Below are 24,884 nucleotides of genomic sequence, written 5' to 3'. Positions count from 1 at the left end.
TGATGTTGGAAGGAACGGCTCAAACTTGGTTGAAAAAGTTACCAGCTAACTCCATTGGGTCATGGGCCGAGCTAAGGGCCCAGTTTATCCAGAACTTCAAGGATACGTGCAAGCAGCCCATGTCAATTGTGGACCTAGCTGCCTATGTCCAGGAGGAAGGAGAATCAACAACCCACTAGGTGCGCCGGGTTTCGGAGATTCTGCATTCATCGGACCGCATTAACGCTGACACAGCAGTTTTAACGTTGGAAGGCAATTGCCGGTTTGCACCTCTGAAGCTGAAGTTGGGACGGCTCAAATGCCATTGCAATGATATGGGGACTCTCATGGCTGCTCTAGTGAAATATGTCGACTCTGATGGTACCAAGGACCCCGAGTCTGACGATGACAAGACAGGGAAGCGAAAGAAGAGCGGACATACCAAGGGGCAGCAGCACAACCCGACGGGCCATGGAAACAACAGTAAGCATAAAGCGGATAATAGCTTGGATTTTGTGGCTAATACCAACGTGCAGGACAAAGGCCAACGGCATAAAGGTAAACCGCCCCAGCGTGGTGGAGGACCATGTCCTAATCTAGACCGCCTGTCTTATCTATTGAACCAGCCTTGCCCAAAGCATGGGACGAAGGAGAACCCGTCCACGCACCTCTGGAAAGATTGTTACATCATGCAAGAGTTCAAAAATTCTGATTCTTTTCGGTATGATCATGGACCGGGTGGCGGTTCGGGCCCCGGGTCTCATGGGCCGGGTTATGGTGGAGGCAGTTCCGGTTCAAGTTTTCACGGTAACCAAAGCGGACATGGCAATCAAAGCAATCAGGGCAACCAAGGTGGTTATAACAATCAGGGGAATCAGCAACAGCAGCAGCAGTCGGGTTACCAGAGCAACCCGAAGCAGTTGAATAGCGGGCAGTATCATGTCTTCACCACTAGCCTGGACAAGCGCGATCAGAAGCTTCATAAAATGGCACTGAATTCCATTGAACCGGCGGTGCCCCGATACTTACGCTGGTCGGAACAGCCTATTGTGTGGAGTCAAGAGGATCATGCGCCCCGGGTTGATAATCCGGGTCATCTGGCGTTGGTGGTGGCACCTCAGGTGGGAGGTTATAAGTTCACCAAAGTACTCATGGATGGGGGGAGTAGTATCAATATCCTTCATTATGAAACCTTCCGTCGCATGGGGTTAACAGATAAAAATCTTAAACCGTCCAACATGGTCTTTTATGGTGTGGTACCTGGTAAATCGGCATATCCCGTTGGTAAGATAGCTCTGGAGGTTGCTTTTGGCGACGAGCATGATTCAAGATCAGAGAAGTTTACCTTTGAGGTGGTGAAAATCAAGAGCACATATCATGCTCTGTTTGGACGACCGGCTTATGCTAAGTTTATGGCAAGACCCCGTTATGTCTATCTGCAGCTCAAGATGCCGGGTCATAAGGGGACTATCACAGTGCACGGGAGTCGCAAGATCGCTTTGGAATGTGAAGAGGGTGTTGCAGCATACGCTGAGTCAGTTTGCGCAACTGAGGAATTGAAGTTCTATAAGGACAATGTTGATCCGGCAGATATGACTTCATTGAAGAAACCAACTACAGAGCATGATCCGGCCCTGAAGTTTAAATCGGCCGATGAGACTAAGCTTGTTGACTTCGTGCCCGGCGATTCGTCCAAGCAGTTTAGCATCAGCGCTAACTTGCATCCGAAATAGGAAAGCGCGCTCATCGAGTTCATCCATGAGAATCGGGACATCTTTGCGTGGAAACCTTCTGACATGCCAGGTGTACTGAGAGAACTCGCTGAGCACACTCTCAATGTTGATCCCAAGTATAAACCGGTCAAGCAGTTTCTCCGCCGGTTCAATGAAGAAAGACGCAAGGCTATTGGAGAAGAAGTAGCCAGGCTCTTGGCGGCTGGATTTATTGTTGAAGTATTTCATCCTGAGTGGTTGGCTAATCCGGTGCTGGTCCTTAAGAAGAACGGCACTTGGCGTATGTGTGTGGACTACACAGATCTCAACAAAGCTTTTCCAGCAGATCCTTTTGCCCTCCCCCGTATTGATCAAATTATTGATGCTACGGCGGGTTGCGAGCGTTTAAGCTTTTTGGATGCATATTCTGGTTATCATTAGATCAAAATGGCAGTTAAGGACCAGGAGAAGACAGCCTTCATCACTCCCTTGGAGCCTTCTTCTATGTGTCTATGCCCTTTGGGCTCAAGAGTGCCCAGGCGACTTATCAACGGTGTGTGCAGAATTGTCTTCATAAACAGATCGGCCGCAATGTTCACGCCTATGTGGATGATATTGTGGTGAAATCAAGGAAGAAGGAGAAATTGATTGATGACTTGAAGGAAACCTTTGATAACCTGCGGGTTTATAAAATGATGCTTAATCTGGCCAAGTGCATCTTTGGTGTGCCTACAGGCAAGCTCTTGGGTTTTTTGGTGTCTAACAGGGGCATTGAAGCTAATCCGGAAAAGATCAAAGCAATCACCTCTTTGGCCAAACCGAAGTGTATCAATGATGTTCAACGCCTGGCAGGCCGGATTGCTGCGTTGAGCCGGTTTATCAGTCGCATGCGCGAGAAGGCCATCCCTCTATATCAGATGCTGAAGAAAATGGATAACTTCGTCTGGAGTGACGCCACTAATGAAGCATTTGAGGACTTAAAGCGGCAGCTGGCTAATCCGCCAATTCTCGCTGCTCCGGTTGACAAAGAACCATTGTTGCTATATGTGGCAGCTAACGCCCGAGCTGTTAGTGTGGCTATTGTGGTGGAGCGCAAGGAGGCAGGAAAGGAATATCCGGTTCAGCGGCCGGTTTACTATATCAGTGAGGTACTTATTGAGTCCAAGCAGAGGTACCCGCATTGGCAGAAATTGGTGTATGGAGTTTTCATGGCAAGCCGGAAGCTTAAGCAATATTTCCAAGGTCATCCCATCACGGTGGTCAGCTCTGCTCCTTTGGGGGATATAATCCAGAACAGGGAAGCAACTGGCCGGATTGCTAAGGGGGCTATCGAGCTCAGACCTCACGGATTGAAATGCATACCCTGAACGACGATCAAGTCTCAGGCACTTGTGGATTTCATCAATGATTGGACAGAACTACAAGCGCCAGAAGAGAAGCCGGATCATACTTATTGGACTATTCATTTTGATGGGTCCAAGCAATTGGAGGGCTTAGGGGCTTGAGTCGTATTAACTTCCCCACGAGGTGATAAGTTTTTTTATGTTCTCTATTTAATGTTCCCTTGCACTAACAATGCAGCTGAATATGAGGCTTTACTCCATCGTCTTCGGATGGCTAAGGAGATGAACCTAAGCCGAGTTAAGTGCTTCGGTGACTCGGATTTGGTGGCTCAACAAATGTCCGACACTTGGGATTCCAAGGACCCACTCATGGCTGCATATCGTCGTGAGGTGGATATTGTTGCAGGTCACTTCAAGGGTTATCAAGTGGATCATGTGGACCGGCGGAAGAACGAAGCGGCGGACGCTTTAAGCCGTTTGGGTTCCTAACGTAAACCGGTTCCACCTAATGTCTTCCTGGATGTGTTGCATAATCCGTCCGTCAAGCTCCCTGGTGAAGAGGATTTGGTTGTTCCTGATCCGGAAGCTCAGTTGGTGGCAGCTCTTCATGTTATTCCGGATTGGACGGTTCCATATTTGGCGTATATGAACCGGGGCGAGTTACCAGAGGATGAAACTTTGGCCAAGCAGATAATCCGGCGGTCCAAGTCCATGACTATTATCAATGGAGAGTTACATCATTGCAGTTGACAGGGGCGTTTCAACGCTGTGTGTCTCCTGAAGAAGGCCATGAAATTTTGCGTGAGATCCACGAAGGAGATTGTGGTCACCACGCCGGTTCAAAGTCTTTGGTGGCCAAGGCGTTTCATCACGATTTCTATTGGTTGACAGCTCATGATGATACCGAGGACTTGGTCAAAAGATGTGATGGCTGTCAAAAATTCTCAAGGCGCGCTCATGTACCGGCTCAAGAATTGAGGATGATTCCAATCACCTGGCCGTTTGCAACTTGGGGGCTGGATATGGTTGGGCCTTTCAAGAGATCCAATGACAAGAAGGCCCACCTTTTGGTGGCGGTTGATAATTTCACGAAGTGGGTGGAGGCAGAGCCAGTTAGTAAGTGTGACGCAGCTACGGCGGTTCAATTCATCAAAAAGGTGATCTTCCGGTTTGGCTTTCCACACAGCATTATAACAGACAATGGTACCAATCTGTCAAAGGGTGCCATGAAGGAGTTCTGTCAACGTGAGCACATCCGGCTTGACGTATCATCAGTGGATCACCCACAGTCCAATGGTCAAGCGGAGAGGGCCAATCAAGAGATCTTGAGAGGCATCAAACCCCGGCTTATGGTTCCTTTGCAACGGACGCCGGGTTGTTGGGTTGAAGAGTTACCTTCTGTGTTATGGAGCATCAATGCCACACCCAACAGATCAACGGGATGCATGCCTTTCTTCATGGTTTATGGTGCGGAGGCGGTTCTTCCTAGTGACATCCGTCATGACTCACCTCGTGTAGCGGCATATGTTGAAGCTGACAACGAGAAGGCACGGCAGGAAGCTCTTGACCTATTAGATGAGGAGCGTGACATGGCGGCAGCCCGTTCGGCGATTTATCAGCAAGATCTCCGTCGTTATCACAGCCGCCGGGTTAGAACCAGAACCTTTCAAGAAGGTGATTTGGTGCTTCGACTCATCCAAGATCAGACGGATATGCACAACCTATCCCCCCCTTGGGAAGGACCCTTTGTGGTCAGCAAGAATCTACACAACGGGTCATACTACCTAATTGATGTTCGAGAGCGCAAAGACTCACGTAAGTCGGAGGAGGAGACCAACCGGCCGTGGAATATTGCTCATCTTCGGCCCTACTATACTTGAGCCATAGGCTCTGCTTATGTACATATTATGACAATGTATATATTATGATCAATATAATAAACCGGAACCTCAGCTAAAGCGGGGTATCTGTTGTTTTTCTTACATCATGTGTGGTTACATGGAGCTTCTACTTATAAAGCGGCGTCCGGTTTACCCCTTGATTCAGCTTCTCAAAGCTTTATGTTACATCACTTGGGGGCTTGGTCGTATCCGAACCATAGCTACACCTCTTGATCGGCGCAATGCCACAACATCACTTGGGGGCTTGGTCGTATCCGAACCATAGTCACACCTCTTGATCGGCTCAAAGCCAAATCAATCCGGGGCCAAAGAGAGTGTTGTAAAACAACAACTCAAACATAGGCACCCACTGAGCACAGCTCAAAATGTTACTTGGGGATTCTTTGCTGTCGAAATGAACTAAGAATCTACACTGGTAATAGGCTATCAAGCCATGGCTTGGAAGCCTGGTGTATACACCTAAAACCCCGGGTTAACTTGCCTATTTAAGTAAGTCACTCCGCCCAGGTAAACCTGGTATGACCCTTTGAACTTTGACAAGTTACTCTAAAATAAAGACCCTAAACTTGTCAAGTTAAAACGATGATTGGTTAAGGATTGAGGACCATCTTAAAAGGCTTTGTGAAACAGTTTAACTCAGTGGCCTGGCAGCCCATGAAAAGCCTCGAATTTGGGGCCTGGCAGCCCGTGAAAAGCCTCGACTACAACAGTTTTTATTTGCCTTTTGCTAAGTTTTTTCTTTTGATAAGATTTGTGATGTTTTCAAACCGGTGTTTATCAACCCGGTTAGGCTGTCAACTACAAGTTGTCAGTACATGATCAAGTTATAAGCCGGTGACTATCAGCCCGATCTGGTTTTGACTCAAAGTCACCAATATAGAATAAACCGGTGTTTATCACAACCCGGAACGGTTTTATTGTCAACCGACATCATATAACAGGAGTTACTTATACTCCAGATTAGGGTTATGACCCTCACTACAAAGTTGGTGAGCCAACATTATGCCTAAAGGTCACAGGTATCATATATTTCCATATTTGGTTATCTTTTGCAACCTTGGTTGTAAACCTTGGTCATATATACATATTTGGGTATCATGACCCGCCCGGTGGTAAACCGCCAGGGCGCTTTAAGCTTCTTATCTGCAGGAACAGCTTGAATAAATGGCTATGGATTATGAACATCATATCTTAAGCATATCGAATTAGCAAGCATCAGTTGCAGATAAATATGCACGAAGGCAAAACAGACCAAGTGTTTTAACTAGCCTATTACAAGGCGTTCCAGTGCCCAAAAGGATAATTGTTTTGTCAAACACGTGTTGCAGCATGTAGAAGCCTAAACCGGCCTCCGGATCATGATTCGTCACCAGCTTGGCCTGACGGCTGCGGGTCGTCTCGCACCGGTTCAACTCCCTCCTCTCTACCCAGTGGCTGGAAGTCAACAGTTGCCCAGTCGATCCTAGTTAGGGCTTGGAATATAGCTTCATCGCTTATAAGCGTGGACGGTTCAATGTCAGGGGCATAAGTATGCTTACGGATTGGTGGGATAAGATTTTGCGCTTCCGGAATTGGTGCAACAACCCGTCTGTTCTTGTCATCATAACTCGCCTGGTAGTTCGGGAGATCCGCTTCTTCGGCCAGTTGGCAAGCCAATGGACGTACTTCCCGGTTTATGGTTGGGAGATCATCATTGCCAAATTCTGTTCCATCTTCTTTCAAGCTAGGATAACCTTGGGCCGCTTCCACTGGATCAAAGTCGGGTACCCATGCTTTTGCCCGGGTTAGTGCGGTCAGAGCGCCCGCTCTTGCGGCAGACTTTTTTAGCTCTTCTACCCGGGCAGGAAGCATAGATAACCTTTCTAAGGTTTCCTTGATCAAGGTGGGAGGAGGCTTATTGTGTGAAGCGGTATAGATGATCCGCTGTGCGCCGGTGTACAACTGCTCTCTCAGAGTGTAGGCAGCCTTCAGCTTCTTTTGTACATCAGAGCCCAGATGGCCAATGCGAGTTCCTGCACCATTGTACACATCAGTAAACCGACAACACATGGGAAGACATGTTGAAAGTATTAAGGAAAAGATGTTTACCAAACACAGCAGCAGTCATGGCATGAATCTGCCGCTTTACACCGGTCAGTTCATCAACCACCGGTTTAAGAGCTGCTTCTGTGTTCTCGGCCCTTTTAATCAAAGCGGATTTTTCAGTCTCCCAATCTGCCCGCTCCTTGTTGAAGCCCTCTTTCAGTTTCTCCATAGCGCCTAGAGCACTGGTCAACTCTTCCTTGGCTTTGGAGGTTTCGGCTTGCTGGGATTTGAGGTTCTCTTGTAGATCAGCGGTTTGGCTTTCCTTCTTACTCAGCTCAGCCTATAAAGAGACAGATATATCATGAGTTGATAGTACATATTTGAAGTATCAAGCACATAACAAGTTATGCCCTTGGTACTTGGGGGCTAATGCATATTTGCTCTTTATCAGAAATTTTTACAAGTCCCAAGCACAGTACAAGTATTAATCTTGGCACTTGGGGGCTAATGTGTGTTTGCTCATAATTGCTGCTATGGGAATTCTTCTACAGTCCCGGTTCATCTTTATAAAGTTAAACCGGCCCTTGGGGACTATACCAGTGAAAAAAAGATGAAGTGTTGCAAATGTAACAATTGTTACTAAAAGTCCCGGTTTAGATTGATATCATAAACCGTCACTTGGGTATTAATTACCTCATATCACTCTTTCATCAAGTTGACCAAGCCGGCTTCATAGTCACGGCTGGTGTACAGACGGTTCAAGAAGCCGGAGTGAAGGTCTTGAGCATTGAGATGGGCGTAATTTGACAAATCGACGTTCCATTTGCCTTTGCCAATAGTAGAGAGCTCATCCTTGGCAGTATGCTTTGACAAAGCGACAGGATTGCCAGGAATGGTGTGGCTAGTGCCAGTAATCATAATGTCATCATCTTTGTCATCAGCAGCCGTTACTGGGGTTGGCGGTTTGTCTGTATCTTTAGCTGGACTGACCGGTTTATCATCAGTTCGGACGGGGCTGGTTGGCTGGTCAGCATGGCTTGTGGTGTCAACTTCTACCTGCTCAGCAACAAAGTCATGATCTTGAGGCGGTGGGTCATTAAGCATGGCGTCAACATCGGTCTCTTCAGGAGCTGGAGTTTTTACCGGTACAACAGCCACGTTATCATCAGTCGGTTTATTCACCCGAGCCTTCTTGCTGGGTCTAGGCTTTGCGCTAAGAAAAACAAACATGAGGATCAGTACAGTATATAAAAATAACACATCAAGGATAAAAACAAGTATATAGCTCACCCAAGAACTATTTTGAGGGGTGGAAGGTTTGTGGCAGACGACTCGCCTGAAGATGAGTGAGAAGTACCCTGAGAATTTGAATCAGACGGGTTAAGAGGCTGGCGGAAACAACCCACTTTGGGGCATGAAGTGTCAAGGGGATAAGAGACCTCTGATCGGCGTTTCCGAACCGGAATGTTCGGTAAACCAGCGGAGGTAACTACCTGGCCGCTGTGCCGGGTTGTGCGGCGAGCCTCATGCTGCTGCGTCTTCAAAAGAAAGTTTGGGTCCAAGTAAGCAAGGGGTTGAGAAAATTTTACTTTCCGGTTTGCTCGACGGATTTTTTATGTTGGCAGAGGATCTAAATCGGAGGAAAGAATGATTACCTCTACATCATCAACGTGACTGCCTTCAGAGTCGTCCTGATAATAAACATTGTCAATGAGGTCTACGAAAAATGAACCAAGAGAGTCAAGTTCTACCTCTGATTCCGGGTTACCCACATCGTCATCAGCATTTAGCTCGGAGGATGCAGTGGTCCTTTTCTTGGCAGGTTTCTTAACAACCTTGGTCTGTGGGCGAAGTGGCTTGGCCGTTTTGTCTTGTGGCTTTGCCGGTTTGTCTTGTGGTTTCTTGTTCCAGAACGGATCATTACCCTGTCAGAAAATAGTCAAACTTTCAGAGAATAATTTGACAGAAGCAACTTAAGATAAAAAAAGAGTTATATGATTCTTACAGCTGGCGGTTTGTGAAGGTGCGGAAAGGGAGCAGTCTGGTCTGGCCATAGACAGCCTCTGGTTCATTCAGCATCTTCTTTACAGCCTCAGTAACTTCTGCATCTGTGAGCTGAATATCAATGTGTCATTGAGGATCCTTCAAACTCCCTGTGTACTCACACATCAAACCGGAGCGTCGGCTTAAGGGCAGAATACTCCAGCTTATCCAACAACGGGCAAGGTCAACTCCTGTCAAACCGTTCGCCATGAAGGCTCTAAGCTTTGATAGTTGAGGGGCATAGTTGGCCCTTTCTTTTGCAGTCAGCCTCAGAGGAAAAGGGTGTGTATTACTAAGGCGGTGAGGGCGGTAACCCGGCAAGGGGTTCTCATCAGTTGGAGATGTATCTTTGCAGTAAAACCAAGTCTGGTTCCACTCTTTGGGGTGACTGTGGAGCTTGGGATGAGGGAAAGTAACTTCCTTCCTTTTCTGAACCGCCATTCCACCCAATTCCGTATTGGGTCCATCCGTGAATTTTGTGCGATGGTTTAAGTGAAAGAAATCCCTAAACAGTTCGAATGTAGGTTCCTCTTGTAGATAAGCCTCACAGAAGACTTGAAAGTGGCAGATGTTGGTCACAGAATTTGGACCGATGTCTTGAGGGTGCAGCTGAAAACTGGCCAATACATCTCGGAAATTTTTTGAACCGGGAGGGCTAAAACCTCGACCCAGGTGATCAGCAAACACGACTACCTCTCCGTCCTTGGGTGTATGAGGATTTTCCGGGCCAGGGACTCTCTAGTGGATGACATCTTTCTTGGCTAAAGCGCCCGTTGTAACACAGTTGTTTAACTGCTCTTCAGTTACTCGAGAAGGAGCCCAATTGCATTCATAGACTTGCTTGGCCATGGCAATAAAGATATGAAACATGATTATTGCCGGTTTAAGATTTACAGTGGACAACTATAAGGCGGTATAAGGATGTAAGCATATTGTTAAACCGGAGTTGGTAATTCGTAAACCGGAGTCTGACAATGGAAACAGTACAATGATGAATACATTGGCGGTTCAACAGGGGACTAATGGTATCTACTGGGTCATCATTTTTTCTATGAAGTTAAACCGCCTAATCTGGTATTAAAGGTATAAGTCTAAAGATGTATAAGTGAAGGAAAAACAAGTTTCACAGTTTGGCATGGGAATTTCAGATCTGCCGTGCGTTGGATAATCAAAATATATTCTGGTCTAATCTTAAGCACTCAAAAAGCTCAGTAAGTTCAGATGAGTTTGATATCAAGCAGGTGCCTTCACAAGAAGAAAGGAGTTTAAACTACAAAAGGCGCTGAAAACAATCAGATCTAACTGGCCATTGGTATTACTGAAGGAGGTGCAACTTCAAGCTATGAAGAACACCGAACCCCAATGGCGAATGTGGGGTGAGGAGAAGAGGAACTTACTGGTGCAGGAGGAAGCAGCGGAGGATCACCGCGTTTCTCTGATACGGTCAGGTCGATGCAGCGGCCTTTGTCGAAGCAGAGGCGAAGGACGACGGCGGTGGCAGAGCTCGAGGGTCGGTCGGTGCGAGGAAGATGACGATGCGAAGAGGCACGAGGAGGAAAAGTGAAAGGGACCCCTCGGCCTTATTTATAAGAGGAATGGATAAAAGGCGGGCGCGAGAATCGAGGAGCCTGGAAAATGGGATAAGTGACAGCTCTGTTGCCTTGATTGTCGGAGGTCCATTAATGAAGGTGGGTCATGCACAGTTCTTAAAATAACAGATGACGTCATGGCGATTTGTCAATGTCTTGGAGAGTGACGTCATGGCGGTTTGCAAGATTTCTGTGAAGCTGATGATGTGTTGAGGATTGACATGAACCAGTTCAAATCAATCTGGGGCCTAATGTTGGGGATATTACTACTGGGCGTAAACCGGCCAGGAGAGGCCGGGTTAACCCCATAGTGGCTCATTATATCTGAAGCCCATGAAGACAAAGACAGTGACGCTTTATGAAGGCCCAGGGCCCAGAGTCGGTTTAAGGCCTGTAGATGTAAACCGACATTAGCATGTAAACTTGTGTTGTAAGATAGAAAGTGCAGAGACCGAGCCGGACATGTTTATGAGCCGGCCTCGGGATTCTGTAAACCGACGGGCGTCAACCCATGTATATAAGGGGACGACCCGGCGGCGGTTCAAGGACAACAGACAACAACTCGAGACTCAGGCAAAGCGTATTCGCTCCCTGGTCATCGAAACCCTAGCAATTCCACAACAACTGGATTAGGCTTTTACCTTCACCGCAAGGGGCCGAACCAGTATAAACTCTCTGCGTCCCTTGTCCACTTTAACCCCTTTAAGTTAACCCGCGCGATGGCTCCACGACTGAGTCCTTTCCTTAGGACATCTGCCGTGACAAAACCACGACACCTTGTAAATGGAAACAACATGTTGCCATGCTTCCTTGGCCATAGTGAACGGTTGGAGATGCGCAATATCTTCGGGTGGAATTGCATCTTGGATGATGAAGAGAGCGGACTCGTTGAATTGATTATCCGCGGCTTCTCTAGGGGTGAAGTTGCTTGGGTCATGCGGGTAGAAACCTTGCTCAATGATTCTCCAAAGATTAGTATTACTATGATTTAAATGACGTTTAAAGCGATAGACCCAAGAGGCAAAAGCCTCATTTTTCACAAACTTAGGTGGAGGACCAACATGATTCAAATGACTGGAGGGAACCGGTCCTCCATAAGTAAGTGGAGGTTCAACATGGGCAAAGATGCCATTTCCACTTCTACCACTAGATAAAGGAACTTTGTCACTAGTAGCTTCCCCCTTGTCGGAGTTAGCATCCATCACCTTGTTAGCGGGATCAACCACTTTCATTGGTGCGGTGGATAATTTAAGGCCTTCCAAAACCTTGTTGAACATGCCTTCAACCTCAGTCGTCATGGATGTTTTCAACATGTCCAAGGCCGCATTGAATTCCTCATGAGAGACCGAGGATCCCCCATCGGCCGTAGACGAGGACGGAATCACACCGGGGTGCTCTTCCCCACCGTCTACAGTGTCAACCATACTCTTCGGATGGCAAAGTCCTTAATAAAGAAATGAGGCTCTGATACCAATTGAAAGGATCGATATAGTTGACTAGAGGGGGGTGAATAGGAAACTAACAATTTTTAGCTTTTCTTTACCAATTTGAACTTTGCATCAAAGTAGGTTGTCTAGATATGCAACTAGGTGAACTACCTATATGATGCAACAATAACAAGCACACAAGCAAGCAAGGGATACAACACAATATAAGTTTGCACAAGTAAAGGTAAGAGATAACCAAGAGTGGAGCCGGTGGAGACGAGGATATGTTACCGAAGTTCCTTCCCTTTGAGAGGAAGTACGTCTCCGTTGGAGTTGTGTGGAGGAACAATGCTCCCCAAGAAGCCACTAGGGCCACCGTATTCTCCTCACGCCCTCACACAATGCGAGATGCCGTGATTCCACTATTGGTGCCCTTGGAGGTGGCGACCGAACCTTTACAAATAAGGTTGGGGCAATCTCCAAAACTTAATTGGAGGCTCCCAACAACACCACGAAGCTTCAACACAATGGAATATGGCTCCGCGGTGACCTCAACCGTCTAGGGTGCTCAAACACCCAAGAGTAACAAGATCCGCAAGGGATTAGTGGGGCGAATCAAATTTCTCTTGGTGGAAGTGTAGACCGGGGCCTTCTCAACCAATCCCTAGAAAATCAACAAGTTTGATTAGCTAGAGAGAGAGATCGGACAAAAATGGAGCTTTGAGCAACTATGGAGCTTGGGGAGGGAAGAGATGGTCAATTTGGGGAAGAAGACCCCCCTTATATAGTAGGAGGAAAGATCCAACCGTTACCCACCTACTCAGCCCGTGATATGCGGTACAAAGCACAAACCCACGGTACTACCGCAAGGTCATGCGGTACTACCGCTAGGCAGTGCGGTACTACCGCTCGCACGACACGTGCCAGATCAGGCCCTGTTGCATTTCGCAACGAGCGGTAGAACCGCCGGAGCGGTACTACCATGCGCCCTTGTGGTACAACCGCAAGGCAGGGCTCAACCTGGGCTGGAAAGGCACGGACTAATAAAATTACATCCGTGGCTACTTCCGCCGAGTTTTGATCTGTGCGAAAATCTGGCACGGTACTACAGCTCATAGGGAGCGGTACTATCGCGTAGGGTGCGGAAGTAAAAAAATTACTTCTGCCCCTACTTCCGCTCATGCCACCGTTCTGGGCTAGAGGCCATGGTACTACCGCGTGCTAGGAGCGGTACTACCGCACCATGCGGTACTAACGCTGCTATGGGCGGTACTACCGTGGGCCGCTGCGGTACTACTGCTCCCTTGAGCAGTACTACCGCGTGCCACAGAACAGTAGCACTTGGAAGCCTTCGTCTTCGCAACGACAAGGGAAACGACTGGTGCTCCAATGAAGCGAAGGAAAGGTGTTGCAAAGGAACAGATGTGTACGTCTTGATTCCACCCTACCTTTCTGAAGCAGACCCCCTCTTAATAGTACGGCTTTCCTATGACTCAAATCCACCGAAAAGAAACATAGAGAAACGCCGTCTTCGATAGGCTCCGAGGGGCACTGAATCGTCTTGTGCCTAAACATTAGATATCTGAAATGCTCAATGCACACGATTAGTCCGCAGATGCATTGTCATCAATCACCAAAACCACTTAGGGAGAAATATGCCCTTACAGCGGGCGAGGGCGCGTCGACGAGGGTGCATCAGTGAGGGCGTCGGCGAGGGCTCGGGGAGGAGAGCGTGTCGGCGAGGGCGAGGGCGCGGTCCGGCAGCCTGCGGCTGATAACCCACAAGTATAGGGGATCGCAACATTTTTTGAGGGTATAGTATTCAACCCAAATTTATTAATTCAACACAAGGGGAGCCAAAGAATATTCTTGAGTATTAGCAGCTGAGTTGTCAATTCAACCACACTTGAAAGACTTAATATCTGCAGCAATGTATTTAGTAGCAAAGTAGTATGGAAGTAGCAGTAACAGTGGAAAAAGTAACAGTAGAAGTTTCGTAGCAATTGTAACAGTGGCAACGGAAAAGTAACAAAGCAAAGATCAATATGTGAAAAGCTCGTAGGCAATGGATAAATGATGGATAATTAGGTTGGATGGCATTCATCATGCAACGGTTATAACATAGGGTGACAGAGAACTAGCTCCAGTTCATCAATATAATGTAGGCATGTATTCCGAATATAGTCATATGCATGTGCTTATGGAAAAGAACTTGCATGACATTTTTTGGCCTACCCTCCCGTGGCAGCGGGGTCCTATTGGAAACTAAGGGATATTAAGGCCTTCTTTTAATAGAGTACTGATACGTCCATTTTGCATCATACTTTCATATCAATATTTATTGCATTATGGGCTGTTATTACACATTATGTCACAATACTTATGCCTATTCTCTCTTATTTTACAAGGTTTACATAAGAAGAGAGAATGCCGGCAACTGGAATTCAGGGCTGGAAAAGGAGCAAATATTAAAGACCTATTCTGCACAACTCCAAAAGTCCTGAAACTCCACGAAAGTTATTTTTGGAACTAATAAAAAATACTGAGCGGAAGAAATACCAGAGGGGGCCCACACCCTGGCCGGCCACGAGGGTGGGGGGCGCGCCCCTGCCTCGTGGGCCCCCTGTTGGCCCTCCGGTGCCCATCTTCTGCTATATGAAGTCTTTCGTCCGAAGAAAAATCATAAGCAAGCTTTCGGGACGAGACTCCGCCGCCACGAGGAGGAACCTTCACGGAACCAATCTAGGGCTCCGGCAGAGCTGTTCTGCTGGGGACACTTCCCTCCGGGAGGGGGAAATCATCGCCATCGTCATCACCAATGCTCCTCTCATCGGGAGAGGGCAATCTCCGTCAACATCTTCACCAGCACCATCTCCTCTCAAACCCTAGTTCATCTCTTGTATCCAATTCTTGTCTCTAAGTCTAGGATTGGTACCTGTAGATTGCTAGTAGTGTTGATTACTCCTTGTAGGTGATGCTAGTTGGTTTATTTGGTGGAAGATCATATGTTCAGATCCTATATGCATATTAATACTCCTCTGATTATGAACATGAATATGCTTTGTGAGTAGTTACGTTTGTTCCTGAAGACATGGGAGAAGTCTTGCTATTAGTAGTCATGTGAATTTGGTATTCGTTCGATATTTTGATGAGATGTATGTTGTCTCTCCTCTAGTGGTGTTATGTGAACGTGGACTACATGGCACTTCACCATTATTTGGGCCTAGAGGAAGGCATTGGGAAGTAATAAGTAGATGATGGGTTGCTAGAGTGACAGAAGGTTAAACCCTAGTTTATGTGTTGCTTCGTAAGGGGCTGATTTGGATCCATATGTTTCATGCTATGGTTAGGTTTACCTTAATACTTCTTTTGTAGTTGCGGATGCTTGCAATAGGGGAGTGAAGCGCCTTTGGTAGGTGGAATTTGGTAAGGAAAAATTTATATAGCGTGCTGAAATTTACAATCACTTGTTACTATGGAAAGTAATCCTCTGAGGGGCTTGTTCGGGGTATCTTCACCCCGACCAGTAGAGCAAAGAGTTTCTCCTCAACCTACTGAACCTACTGAAGATGAAATGTCTACTTTGAGATTCCTTCGGGTATGATAGAAAAACTGCTAGCTAATCCTTTTGCAGGAGACGGAACAATGCATCCTGATGAGCACCTAATATATGTGGATGAAGTTTGTGGATTATTTAAGCTTGCAGGTGTGCACGATGATGTTATTAAGAAGAAGGTATTCCCTTTATCTTTGAAGGGAGATGCATTGACATGGTATAGGCTATGTGATGATATGGGATCATGGAACTACAAACGATTGAAATTGGAATTTCATCAGAAGTTTTATCCTATGCACCTTGTTCATCGTGATCGCAATTATATATATAATTTTTGGCCTCGCGAAGGATAAAGCATCGCTCAAGCTTGGGGGAAGCTTAAATCAATGTTATATTCATGCCCCAATCATGAGCTCCCAAGAGAGATAATTATTCAAAACTTTTATGCTCGGCTTTCTGATAACAATCGCACCATGCTCGATACTTGTTGTGCTAGCTCATTTATGATGAAGACTATTGAATACAAATGGGATTTATTGGACAGAATTAAACGCAACTCTGAAGATTAGGATCTCGACGAAGGTAAGGAGTCAGGTATGACACCTAAGTTTGATTGTGTTAAATCTTTTATGGATACCGATGTTTTCCGTAAATTTAGCACTAAATATGGACTTGACTCTGAGATAGTAGCTTCCTTTTGTGAATCCTTTGCTACTCATGTTGATCTCCCTAAGGAGAAGTGGTTTAAATATCATCCTCCCATATAACTAAAAGTAGCTGCACCTATTAAAGTTGAAGAAAAGACTATCACTTATAATGACCCTATTGTTCCTACTGCGTATGTTGAAAAACCACCTTTCCCTGTTAGAATAAAGGATCATGCTAAAGCTTCAACTGTGATTCGTAAAAGCAATATTAGAACCTATACACCTCCTGAGCAAGTTAAAGTTGAACCTAATATTGCTATTGTTAAAGATCTCTTGTCTAATAATATTGATGGGCATGTTATTCATTTCTGTGATGAAACTGCTAGAATTGCCAAACCTTGTGCTAAACATAAACATAGACCTGTGGTAGCATTGCCTGTTATTTCTGTTAAAATAGGGGATCATTGTTATCATGGCTTATGTGATATGGGTGCTAGTGCTAGTGCAATACCTATTGACTTATACAAAGAAATTATGCATGATATTGCACCTACTGAGTTAGAAGATATTGATGTCACAATTAAACTTGCCAATAGAGATACTATTTCACCCATGGGAATTGTTAGAGATGTTGAAGTCTTGTGTGGGAAAACTAAATATCCTGCTGATTTTCTTGTTCTTGGTTCCCCACAAGATAGTTTTTGTCCCATTATATTTGGTAGACCCTTCTTGAACACTGTTAATGCTAGGATAGACTGCGAAAAGGATATTGTTACTATTGGTTTGGATGATATGTCTCATGATTTTAATTTCTCTAAATTTCGTAGACAACACCGTGAAGAGGAATTGCCTAGTAAGGATGAAATTACTGGTCTTGCTTCTATTGCCGTACCTCCTAGTGATCCTTTAGAACAATATTTGCTAGACCATGAAAATGATATGTTTATGAATGAAAGAAGGGAAATAGATGAAGTATTCTTTAAACAGGAACCCATCCTGAAACACAATTTGCATGTTGAAATCCTAGGGGATCCTCCTCCACCCAAGGGTGATCCCGTGTTTGAGCTTAAACCGTTACCTGATACTCTTAAATATGCTTATCTTGATGAGAAAAAGATATATCCTGTTATTATTAGTGCTAACCTTTCAGAGCATGAAGAAGAGAGATTATTGAAAACTCTGAAGAAGCACCGCGCTGCTATTGGATATACTCTTGATGATCTTAAGGGCATTAGTCCCACTCTATGTCAACACAAAATAAATTTGGAGAAAGATGCCAAACCAGTTCGTGATCACCAACGACGGCTGAATCCTAAGATGAAAGAAGTGGTGAGAAAGGAAATACTAAAGCTCCTTGAGGTAGTTATAATTTATCCCGTTGCTGATAGTCAGTGGGTAAGTCCTGTCCATTGTGTCCCTAAGAAGGGAGGTATTACCGTCGTTCCTAATGATAAAGTTGAATTGATTCCGCAAAGAATTATTACAGGTTATAGGATGGTAATTGATTTCCGCTAATTAAATAAGGCTACTAAAAAGGATCATTGCCCCTTACCTTCTATTGATCAAATGCTAGAAAGATTATCCAAACATACACATTTTTGCTTATAGACGTATGCCTTTTGGTTTATGTAATGCACCTGCTACCTTCCAAAGATGCATGATGGCTATATTCTCTGACTTTTGTGAAAAGATTTGTGAGGTTTTCATGGACGATTTCTCCGTCTATGGATCCTCTTTTGATGATTGCCTAAGCAACCTTGATCGAGTTTTGCAGAGATGTGAAGAAACTAACCTTGTCTTGAATTTGGAGAAGTGCCACTTTATGTTTAATGAAGGTATTGTCTTGGGGCATAAAGTTTCTGAAAGAGGTATTGAGGTTGATAAAGCCAAGGTTGATGCTATTGAAAAGATGTCGTGTCCCAAGGACATCAAAGGTATAAGAAGTTTCCTTGGTCATGCGGTTTTTATAGGAGGTTCATTAAGGACTTCTCCAAAATTTCTCGGCCTCTGACTAATTTATTGCAAAAAGATATACCATTTGTCTTTGATGATGATTGTGTAGAAGCATTTGAAATACTTAAGAAAGCATTGATCTCTGCACCCATTGTTCAACCACCTGATTGGAATTTACCCTTTGAAATCATGTGTGATGCTAGTGATTATGTTGTAGGTGCTGTTCTAGGGCAAAGAGTTGATAAGAAATTAAATGTTATTCAATATGCTAGTAAAACTCTAGACAATGCTCATAGAAATTATGCTACTACTGAAAAAGAATTCTTAGCAGTTGTATTTGCTTGTGATAAGTTCAGACCTTATATTGTTGATTCTAAAGTAACTATTCACACTGATCATGCTGCTATTAAATATCTTATGGAAAAGAAAGATGCTAAACCTAGACATATTAGATGGGTTCTCTTGCTACAAGAATTTGATTTGCATATTATTGATAGAAAGGGAGCTGAGAACCCCGTTGCAGACAACTTGTCTAGGTTAGAAAATATTCTTGATGACCCACTACCTATTGATGATAGCTTTCCTGATGAACAATTAAATGTCATAAATGCTTCTCATACTACTCCATGGTATGATGATTATGCTAATTACATCGTTGCTAAATTCATACCACCTAGTTTCACATACCAACAAAAGAAAAAGTTTTTCTATGATTTAAGACATTACTTCTGGGATGACCCACATCTTTATAAAGAAGGAGTAGATGGTGTTATTAGACATTGTGTACCTGAGCATGAATAGGAACAGATCCTACGCAAGTGCCACTCCGAGGCTTATGGAGGACACCACGCTGGAGACAGAACTGCACATAAGGTATTGCAATCCGGTTTTTATTGGCCTACTCTCTTCAAGGATGCCCGTAAGTTTGTTTTATCTTGTGATGAATGTCAAAGAATTGGTAATATTAGTAGACGTCAAGAAATGCCTATGAATTATTCACTTGTTATTGAAGGGCTTTGATTATATCGGACCTTTTCCTGCCTCCAATGGATACACACATATTTTAGTTGCTGTTGATTATGTTACTAAGTGGGTAGAAGCTATTCCAACTAGTAGTGTTGATCATAACACTTCTATTAAGATGCTTAAATAAGTTATTTTTCCGAGGTTTGGAGTCCCTAGATATTTAGTTACTGATGGTGGTTCACATTTTATTCATGGTGTTTTTCGTAAAATGCTTGCTAAGTATGATGTTAATCATAGAATTGCATCTACTTATCACCCACAGTCTAGTGGTCAAGTAGAATTGAGTAATAGAGAACTCAAATTAATTTTGCAAAAGACTGTTAATAGATCTAGAAAGAATTGGTCCAAGAAACTGGATGATGCATTATGGGCCTACAGAACTGCATATCAAAATCCTATGGGTATGTCTCCGTATAAAATGGTTTATGGAAAAGCATGTCACTTACCTCTCGAACTAGAACATAAGGCTTATTGGGCTATTATAGAGCTCAATTATGATTTCAAACTTGCCGGTGAGAAGAGGTTATTTGACATTAGCTCACTTGATGAATGGAGAACCCAAGCCTATGAGAATGCCAAATTGTTTAAAGAAAAAGTTAAAAGATGGCATGACAAAAGGATTCAAAAGCGTGAGTTTAATGTAGGTGATTATGTATTGCTATACGACTCTCGTTTAAGATTTTTTGCAGGGAAACTTCTCTCTAAATGGGAAGGTCCTTACGTTATCGAGGAGGTCTATCGTTCCGGTGCCATAAAAATCAACAACTTCGAAGGCACAAATCCGAAGGTGGTGAACGGTCAAAGAATTAAACATTATATCTCAGGTAATCCCGTAAATGTTGAAACCAATGTTATTGAAACCGTAACCCCGGAGGAATACATAAGGGACACTTTTCGGAACATTCAGACTCCGAAAAGGAATAGGTATGCGGTACGGTAAGTAAACCGACTCCAAAACAGCTCTAATGGCAATTTTTCTCCGTTTTGGAATATTTAGAAAAATAGAAAAATAAGAAGCAGTCCGGGAAGGACACGAGAGCTCCACGAGGGTGGAGGGCGCGCCCCCCTGCCTCGTGGGCACCTCGTGCGCTCTCCGGACTCCGTTTTCTTGCACGATACGTATTTTGGTTGGTAAAAATTCATTATATAATCTCCCGAAGGTTTTGACTCCTGTATCACGCAAATATCCTCTGTTCTTGTTTCGAGCTGTTTTTCTGACAGATCTAGATCATCATGACGTCTCCAAGTTCCCCCAAGGACAAGTTCTTCGAGAAGGTCATCAATTCCTACCTCGCGGAGGTGCTGCAACACCCTCAAACCATTGAGATGCATGAGGGGGTGCTGCACATCCTCGATGTTCAGGGACCGAGGAAGACCGGAAGCGTGGAGACAAGGCTCGAGGCAGTGGAGCAACAAGTTTTCAAGTGCCAGGAGATGGTGGAGCGTGGACTTGATTCCAGTCACATGATGATCGCGGAGTTCACCAACAACCACAAGCTGGATGCCAAGGATATTGGGGAGGCCATCTCCAAGCTCCACGAGAAAATCGAGCACCTCCAAGCCCAAATCTATGACCTACAAAACCAAAACTATGAGTATGAATATAGATTCAAGAGAATGAGTTTGGCTGCAGATTTGAGAATCCTGGAGACTTGATCATCCTTCTATGATGGTGCCCATGCCTTGGAAGATGGACGACAAGCCTACTTCATCAACAACCCCATCGCCCCCACTTTTGAGGAAGGAGACATAACCACATGGGTATGGGCACTCCCCTTGGCAACTGCCAAGCTTGGGGGAGGTGCCCCGGTATCGTATCACCATCACAATCCTATCTTTACCGTTTTTCTTAGTCCGATCCTTTTTAGTATTATCTTGATCTAGTAGAATAAAAGTTTTAGTGTGATCTAGCCTTGAGTTTTGCTTTATGATCTCTCTATGTAATCGAGTCCGTGAGCTATATATAATAAAGATTAGTGTTGAGTCAAGGGCTTGATTATCTTGCTATGATCTTGAGTGAATAAAAGAAAAAATAAAAGAACAAAAAGAAACAAAGAGATCATATTGATTTTATGGAGAGTAATGACTTCACATAGAAAGAGTATGATGATTAAAAATTGTTGAGAGTTGACAAACATAGCTTTGGTCATCATTGCAATTAATAGGAAGTAATAAAGAAAGAGAGGTTTCACATATAAATATACTATCTTGGACATCTTTTATGATTGTGAGCACTCATTAAAATATGACATGCTAAAAAGTTGATGTTGGACAAGGAAGACAACGTAATGGGTTATGTTTTCTTATATCTGAAATAAAGTATATTGTCATGGATCATCCAACATGTTGAGCTTGCCTTTCCCCCTCATGCTAGCCAAATTCTTTGCACCAAGTAGAGATACTACTTGTGCTTCCAAAAACCCTTAAACCTAGTTTTGCCATGAGAGTCCACCATATATACCTAAGGATTGAGTAAGATACTTCAAGTAAGTTGTCATCGGTGCAAGCAATAAAAATTGCTCTCTAAATATCTATGATTGATTGGTGTGGAGGAAATAAGTTTTATACGATCTTGTGATGTGGAAGAAATAAAAGCGACGGACTGCATAATAAAGGTTCATATCACAAGTGGCAATATAAAATGATGTTCTTCCGCATTAAGATTTTGTGCATCCAACCCTGAAAGCGCATGGAAACCTCTGCTTCCCTCTGCGAAGGGCCTATCTTTTATTATTATCTTCCACCTTATGCAAGAGTCATGGTGATCTTCACCTTTCCTTTTTACATTTTATCCTTTGGCAAGCATAGCATGTTGGAAAGATCCACATATATATATATATCTAATTGGATGTAAGTTAGCATGAACTATTATTGTTGACATTACCCTTGAGGTAAAAGGTTGGGAGGCGAAACTATAAGCCCCTATCTTTCTCTGTGTCCGATTAAAACTTCGTAACCACAAGTATTGCGTGAGTGTTAGCAATTGTGAAAGACTAAATGATAGTTGAGTATGTGGACTTTCTAAAAAGCTCTGACATAGACTCTTTCTGATGTTATGATAAATTGCAATTGCTTCAATGACTGAGATTATAGTTTGTTAGTTCTCAATAATGTTTCTGATTCATACTTTGCATTTTGAATAGATTATTACTTGAGCATAAGAAATCATATGACATTATCCATATATGTTGCTGTTATGAGAATAATCATGATGCCCTCATGTCTGTATTTTATTTTATCGACACCTATATCTCTAAACATGTGGACATATTTATCGTTATTGGCTTCCGCTTGAGGACAAGTGAGGTCTAAGCTTGGGGGAGTTGATACGTCCATTTTGCATCATGCTTTTATATCGATATTTATTGCATTATGGGCTGTTATTACACATTATGTCACAATACTTATGCCTATTCTCTCTAATTTTACAAGGTTTACATAAGAAGGGAGAATGCCGGTAGCTGGAATTCTGGGCTGGAAAAGGAGCAAATATTAGAGACCTATTCTGCACAACTCCAAAAGTCCTGAAACTCCACGAAAGTTATTTTTGGAAATAATAAAAAATACTAAGCGGAAGAAATACCAGAGGGGGCCCACACCCTGGCCACGAGGGTGGGGGCGCGCCCCCTGCCTCGTGGGCCCCCTGTTGGCCCTCCGGTGCCCATCTTCTGCTATATGGAGTCTTTCGTCCGAAGAAAAATCATAAGCAAGCTTTCGGGATGAGACTCCGCCGCCACGAGGCGGAACCTTCGCGGAACCAATCTAGGGCTCCGGCAGAGCTGTTCTGCTGGGGACACTTCCCTCCAGGAGGGGGAAATCATCGCCATCGTCATCACCAACGCTCCTCTCATCGGGAGAGGGCAATCTCCGTCAACATCTTCAACAGCACCATCTCCTCTCAAACCCTAGTTCATCTCTTGTATCCAATTCTTGTCTCTAAGTCTAGGATTGGTACCTGTAGGTTGCTAGTAGTGTTGATTACTCCTTGTAGTTGATGCTAGTTGGTTTATTTGGTGGAAGATCATATGTTCAGATCCTATATGCATATTAATACTCCTCTGATTATGAACATGAATATGCTTTGTGAGTAGTTACGTTTGTTCCTGAAGACATGGGAGAAGTCTTGCTATTAGTAGTCATGTGAATTTGGTATTCGTTCGATATTTTGATGAGATGTATGTTGTCTCTCCTCTAGTGGTGTTATGTGAACGTGGACTACATGACACTTCACCATTATTTGGGCCTAGAGGAAGGCATTGGGAAGTAATAAGTAGATGATGGGTTGCTAGAGTGACAGAAGCTTAAACCCTAGTTTATGTGTTGCTTCGTAAGGGGCTGATTTGGATCCATATGTTTCATGCTATGGTTAGGTTTACCTTAATACTTCTTTTGTAGTTGCGGATGCTTGCAATAGGGGTTAATCATAAGTGGGATTCTTGTCCAAGTAAGGACAGCACCCAAGCACCGGTCCAGCCACATATCAAATTATCAAAGTACCGAACGCGAATCATATGAAATTGATGAAAACTAGCTTGACGATAATTCCCATATGTCCTCGGGAGCGCTTTTCTCTATATAAGAGTTTGTCCATGCTTTTCCTTTGCTACAAAAAGGATTGGGCCACCTTGCTGCACTTTATTTACTTTTGTTAATGGTTGCTCGTTACCAATTATCTTATCACAAAACTATATGTTACCTATAATTTCAGTGCTGGCAGAGAATACCTTGCTGAAAACCGCTTATCATTTCCTTGTACTCCTCGTTGGGTTCGACACTCTTACTTACCAAAAGTACTATGATAGATCCCCTATACTTGTGGGTCATCAAGTACCAGACCAAAGCATTAGCACTTAGTGAATACATGAACTCCTCAAACTACGATCATCACCGGGAGTGGTCCCGACTATTGTCACTCTGGGGTTGCCGGATCATAACACGTAGTAGGTGACTATAACTTGCAAGATAGGATCAAGAACACAAATATATTCATGAAAACATAAAGGGTTCAGATCTGAAATCATGGCACTCGGGCCCTAGTGACAAGCATTAAGCATAGCAAAGTCATAGCAAAATCAATCTTAGAACATAGTGGATACTAGGGATCAAACCCTAACAAAACCAACTCGATTACATGGTAAATCTCATCCAACCCATCACGGTCCAGCAAGCCTACGATGGAATTACTCATGCACGGCGGTGAGCATCAATATGTTGGTGATGGAGGATGGTTGATGATGACGATGGCGACGGATTCCCCTCTCCGGAGCCCCGAACGGACTACGGATCTGCCCTCCCGAGGAAGAATAGGGCTTGGCGGCAGCTCCGTATTGTAAAATGTGATGAATCCTTCTCTTTGATTTTTTCTCCCCGAAAGAGAATATATGGAGTTAGAGTTTGATAACCCACAAGTATAGGGGATCGCAACACGCTTCGAGGGTAGAGTATTCAACCCAAATTTATTGATTCAACACAAGGGGAGCCAAAGAATATTCTCAAGTATTAGCCCTTGAGTTGTCAATTCAACCACACCTGAAATACTTAATATCTGCAGCAAAGTATTTAGTAGCAAAGTAGTATGGAAATAACGGTAACGGTGGCAAAAGTAACAGTAGCAGTTTTCGTAGTAATCGTAACAGTGGCAACGGAAAAGTAACTAAGCAAAGATCAATATGTGAAAAGCTCG

Source organism: Triticum aestivum, chromosome 1D (genome assembly GCF_018294505.1).
Source record: "Triticum aestivum cultivar Chinese Spring chromosome 1D, IWGSC CS RefSeq v2.1, whole genome shotgun sequence".
NCBI lineage: Eukaryota > Viridiplantae > Streptophyta > Magnoliopsida > Poales > Poaceae > Triticum > Triticum aestivum.
Note: the sequence above shows the minus strand (reverse complement) of the source record.